Source organism: Benincasa hispida, chromosome 5 (assembly GCF_009727055.1).
Source record: "Benincasa hispida cultivar B227 chromosome 5, ASM972705v1, whole genome shotgun sequence".
In the NCBI taxonomy this organism is placed as follows: domain Eukaryota; kingdom Viridiplantae; phylum Streptophyta; class Magnoliopsida; order Cucurbitales; family Cucurbitaceae; genus Benincasa; species Benincasa hispida.
Genome location: NC_052353.1, coordinates 31,994,373 through 32,000,728, shown reverse-complemented (window position 1 = coordinate 32,000,728; position 6,356 = coordinate 31,994,373).

The window sequence follows — 6,356 nt, the reverse complement described above, 5'->3', positions numbered from 1 at the left end:
TTTGTTTGAGAATGACTTCAATTTGAGTTGGTTTGTTTTAGCAAAGATTTGTGAAATTTGCTTAGAATGTGTTTTGAATATTAGTTTTTCTTAATTGGACTTGAAGTTAATTTGTTTATTAGGTGTTTTGAAATTTGTAGTGTTTATAGCTACATCGTTACACTTTCGAAAATTATCTTAAGTATTATAGATAGTAGAATTGGTTAAATGTTAAATTTTGGTAATGTTCCCTAGTTTAATGATGAAATTTGGGGGCGTTACACATTGGGCATGCACCAAGTTAATGCCAAGGTCCACCTCGGGCAAAAATAACATGTTAATAACGTGTGCTTGACACAATTCTTCTGTCATTGTTTGACCACCAAATGTTCCTATATCAATATATCTCGACCAATCACTAACTTGACAAATGTTCAAGAGTACCTCTCAACTTGTGGTGAATGTGTAGGAGACACTTTGATTCAAAGTCACATGTTCTTTACTCATTTGTAATGCATGACAAGTGTCCAAAAAAGCTACATGGAGGTTACTTAATCTCTAAGAAATCGATTTTCATCTTTCTATAGAAAATTTCAAACAAGGTCATTTGTTGGTCACACCACTTCTTAGAAATTTATTTTCCTTTTTTCGAGAAAATGTTTATAATCTAAAAGAGATCATCTTTCATATTTCTAACAAGATTCAGTACAGGGTTAGTTCCCAAAAGGAGGATTGGCTTCAGAATAATTAAACCTGACCCTATTGACAAGGTGTCATGGGTCATTCCTAGCATAATTTAGGGACCATCTTGGAACGCCACCAAGATAACTCTAAGGCCTAGAGCACCATCCAAAAAAGTACCCAAAATTGACCTTACAAGTTTGATGGTGCAATCTGTGGGCACCTTACATGAACACCAATGAAAAGTTTAGCCTTGTTGAGAGTCGACTGATAAGGTCATTGAAGTAGTACCATCTTGTGCATGCCACGACACAAAACATCACCATAGGACTAAAATGGCTAGAAGAAGATGCTCACCATTGTCCTTGGCCAAGGTTGAGCACGTTGATTACTTCTACAAAAATCAATGGACAACATATATGAATCAAAATGTTTATAACATCAGCGTAGTGGTTGCTTTAAATCATATAAAGATCTTTTAAGGAGACAAAGTTTCTCCCAAATAAGAGGTTGACCCATTGAAATGGTATCCTCAAGCTCACCATGCAAGAGAGTATTTTTTTTTAATATCCAATTGTTCTAATTCCATATCTAAATAAGCAACAAAGGCAAGCAAAATATGAATAGAGGTGTGTCTAACAACGGGAGAAAAAACTTCATCATACCCTTTCTTTGTATAAACCTTTTGGCTATTGACCTAACTTTAAACGTAGGTTTGTTATTGTTAGGCTAATATTAGTTGAATCAATGAAGGCCCAATGTAATCAGATGGAGTGAGTACAAATGAAAAGCCCAATTGCAAGTCTGATTGAAGATTTGAAGAAGTTGGTAAAAGGAAAGGAGGAGAATGCACATGTTGACAAGCTAAAGAATTCACACGTGGAAAAGATGCCTTTCACTCAAAACACTAAAACTGTTTTGATAAATGAATAGAAGGCAATATCTCTCTCTAAGATCTTTCCTCTCACAAAACGAATTCAAAACGGTCTATAGTATACGAATAAGGCTGGGTATCTTATTTTGGAAACACTATCGGATGCAACTTAATTTGTATTTAGTATAAACGATGCGATCTTGAATCGTTCATGTGGAGACATGTGAGTGGAGGCATCCTATGCAAAGAATTTGTATAAGATTGGACCGAGAAATAAGTCACTCTTACTTTATAACGTTGTTTACTATTTAAGACTGACTATTTCAAAGCGATGACCTAGGTAACTTGACCTTAATCCTGAGCTAACTATGAACTCATGTTTATTCGGGATTATTCTTAGATTTGCATGGTTGAGAGTTGGTTCAACAGCACCGGCTCAATAAGCCTCCCATTTCAGGGGTAAGATTGGGTAGATAGCTAGAGACATAGGGTGCAAGACGGAAATCACTCCTACCCGTTTTTAGGGATAGTAGAAAGGTTGTTCCCTTAAGTGTTAACTCCAGGTCTTGAACAAGGGGCCTCACCCTCTCATTAGCCCGAGAGGGACTCGGTTTAGTGATTGGATCACAAACCAATTGTTTATTATAGGATCAGTGGGACTTAAGGAACAAGATATAATCTCGGGGGTAAAACAACTTTTGACCCAACCGTTTACGCAACCTATGAAGGGTCGACTTACTGATTATGGTTATATGAAGTGGACATAAATATATCTATAGTGAGGAGAGTGCAGCTACAAGCTTTAGTGGAGTGACACAATAGTTAACGAATGTTGATAAATTCGGCTTAAAGAGTTTAGCCAATTAATCTCAGATCATTGGAGCTCATGATCTATAGGTTCATTAAGTCCCCCTACTAGCTTACAAATGGATTAAACCTTATAATAGCGTGATGAGTAAATTTGAAGCGTTCAAATTTGAATTAAGGGAATCAATAATTATATACGATATAATTACACGTTTAATTATCAAATTGAACGAAATGGGAGAATTGAATAATTTTTAAATTTGATTTAAATATTAAAAATATGAATCCCTATTCATGTTTGAGGAATTGGTGTTTAATTAATTTATATTTGATATTAAATTAATTAAATTATTTAATTAATTATTAAGAGTTAATTTTATTTAAAAAATAATTATAGGATTATTTTTTGGTAAAATTACACTTACACCTAGCCCACTTCCTTCATCTAATTGGGGTGGCCATTAGCTGATCCTTCAGTGCTTGCATGAAGGATTGAGATAAAAACACTTCAATTTCAGAGTGAAGTGGATGATGAAGCTGATTCTCTTCCAAACCGCTGCAAAATTAGTTTTCTGTAGAAACCCTTTCTAATCCCTCCACAATTCACTTCAATCTTGAGTTCCACGACTCAAATTCAAGGCTAAGAATAGTAGAGAAGATCTCTTGGTGGTTCACTGAGGATTTGAAACTGAAATTTCGTGAAGAGCAGCTTGGATTTAGAGGATTCTTCAAAGGTGTGTTATCTGGAAACCCTCTTGTTGAAAAATCTATTTTTGCATTCTTTTAGAACTCAAATTAAATGTAATTAGAGTGCTTATTGATTCTGATTGCTTCCGTTGCATGCTTATTTACACTATCACATTCACCATTTCAACCTTTCTCACAATGATCAAGTGATTTACTTTCTCACCAACTAAAACAACTTTGGAATCCTTAAGGACTTCTAGGCAGCCTTCTTTTCCCCTATATTCACACAATAGAGTGTCAAGCATCCCTAGGGAGATTGTTTTTTTTAAGATGTGGGCATGCCTAACATTCCTTAAGAGTTTCACAGTTCCATCCTTTAGCTTTAATGAAACTTATCCAATCCCAATGATTTGGCATGCCTCATTATTTTCCATGTAGATTGACTCTCCACCAATTTATCTATAAGTGTTGAACCAAGGTTTGAAGGGAGTCATATGATAGGTGCATTCGGAATCAAGCACCCAATCATGTTTCCTTAAAGGGCTGACTTGGTTGGTTTGGTCTTGAGTAGAGGCTAAGGCATCTGTGTAAATGTAGAAACTTTCAACAATGGATGCTTCAGGTTGCTTCCCCTTAGATTCTTTCTCTTTTTCTTGGTTTTTCCACTTTATGATGAAGCAATCTTGAATCAAATGGCCCTTCTTCTTACAGTACTTGCATCTCAGCTTCTACTTTGTTTTCTTTTCTTCATTTGGTTGCTATCTTCCACTCTTCCCATGATTATAATTAGGTTTGGCCTTCATAAAAAGGCCTTATCCACTGGGTTGATTCTTCTTTGTTGCCTTGAAGCTCAATTTCTCTGGTTTTCAAGATTGATATGGTTGAGTCTGTGGTTATAGATTCTCTGCCATATTTCAGTGCACCTTTCACCTCTCTATAGGATTCGAGTAAGGAATTAAGAAGCACTTAGGCCTCATTTTCATGACCTGATTTTTCTTCCAAGGTTTTTGAATTCTAAAACAATCTTCTTAAATTCATCTAGGTTGCCTGTGAAAGACTTAGAATAATCCATCTTGTAGGTGAAGAATTTCTCCTGTTGGTACATTTTATTTGAGAGATCTTTCATTGCATATAATTCTTCTAATTTGATCCATATTTTGTATGTTGTATCTTCTTCAATATCTGCCTTGGGAAACTATCATAGAGATTTAAAATGAGTGTTCCATATGTTTTCAATTCCATATCTTCTTTTTCTTGTGCAGTGATCGAAGCTAGAAATTTTGATAGATCAATGAGGGCCTTGTGAGCCTTTTGTTGACCGAGTAAGGTTGTGATTTTGGCCTTCCATAGGGAAAAATCACCATTTCCATCAAACTTTTCAATCTTAACTCTTGCCATTACCATTTCAGGCAAGGTTCTAAATTTTGATCCTCTAAGATTTGCTTTTTTTATGTCAAGGATTGCTCTGATAGAACTTTTGTTGGGTTGATGTTAGTTGAATTAATGAAGGCCCAATGTAATTAGACAGAGTGAGCACAAATGAAAACCCCAAAAGCAAGTCTGGTTGAAGATTTGAAGAGGTTGGTAAAAGGAAAGAAGGAGAATGCACTACATTGACAAGCTGAAGAATTCACACATAGAAAGGATGCCTTTCACTCAAAACACTAAAATTGTTTTGGTAAATGAACAGAAGGCAATATCTCTTTCTCTAAGGTTTTTTCTCATACAAAAAAATTTCTTTATCTGAGGTTTAGACCTTCTCTAATGGTGTTCTTCTTGAATGCAGAGTTAAGAAAGAAGGAGAAGAAGAAAAGGGAACACAAGCATGTAATGTGGTTCGGCCAAAATTAGCCTACGTCCATAAGAAGATCAAAATCTTGAAGAAATTTTAGATGAGTACAATCTCTAATTTCAGTATTATTTTCTCTACTTTTGAAAACTCCCTTTTATAGATTAAGAGAGATCAGTTACATGTTTGTTTTAAAATAGAAAAATAAACTGAAAAAGTAGCCATTAGATTCACTCTTTACAATTATTTACTAAAGTGCTTTCCTTTACTTATAAATCCACTTGCAACCTATTGTTTTGACATCTAAGGGTTTATTGACTAGAACCCAAGTTTGATTGTTGATGGAATTGATAACACTGAAAAATGTGCTATCTTCCTCTCCTTAATTCAAGGTCGTTATTATGTTTAATATGTTTATTTAGTGTTTTTGTAGGTATCAAGTATCTTGGAGGTAGATTTGGTTGTTACGAGCTGTTCGGGGTTAATTTGGAGCATTAAGAGCTAAAAAGAGTATCTAGGCTTCAAAGGAGGCCAAATGATGAACACCTTCCTAGAGGTGCAGCCCTCAACACCGAGGTGCCAGCGTGCAAGACTTTTTCCAAAAGCACCAAATTTTGGTGCAGTGCTGCAACACCTTTTCCAGAAGTACCAAATTTGGGTGCAGCACCACAACACTACATATTTTGACAAACGCACGCGTGCACCTTAATGGTGCAACATTGTTTCTAACGCATGGTTGCCATCGTGACTACTATATAAGTAGTTCTTTGTTTTTAGGATAGAGGATCGACCACCCATTCTATTGGGTTTTATGTTCTAGAACTCGTGGTTTGTAAACAATAAACTTATTCTGAAAATTCAATAAGTTGTTATTGAATATATGAATTACTTATTTTGTTTTAGAAATAAATCCAATAAACTAAAAGATCTATGACTATTATATGAGTACTTGAACTTTATGTAGAGACATAAAAGTGGATCGGGTTCAAGTAAATAGTCAAAATGATCTATAGTTTATGAATAAGATTGAGTGCCTTATTCTGGTAACACTATCGGATACGACCCACTTTGTAGTTGTTAGAAGAAGTTGTAAAGTGTTATAGACGAAGTGATCCTGATTCGTACATGTAGTGACATGAGGAGTGGGGACGTCATGTGTAATGAGTTTGCACAAGATCGGACCACGAAATAAGTCACTCTTACTTTATAACGTTGTTTACTGTTTAAGACTAACTATTTAAAAATGATTACCTAGGTAACTTGACCTTAATCTTGAGCTAACTATGAACTCCTGTTTATTCGAGATTATCCTTAGATTTGCATAGGTAAGGGTTGGCTCAACAGCACTGGTTCAATAAGCCTTCCATTTCAGGGGTAAGTCTGGGTAGATAGTTAGGGACATAGGGTGCAAGATGAAATTCACTTCTACCTGCTTTCACGGATAGTAGAGAGGTTGTTCCCTTAAGTGCTGAATTTGGGTCTTGAAAAGGAGGTCCCACCCTCTCATTGACCTGAGAGGGACTCGGTTTGATGATCAAA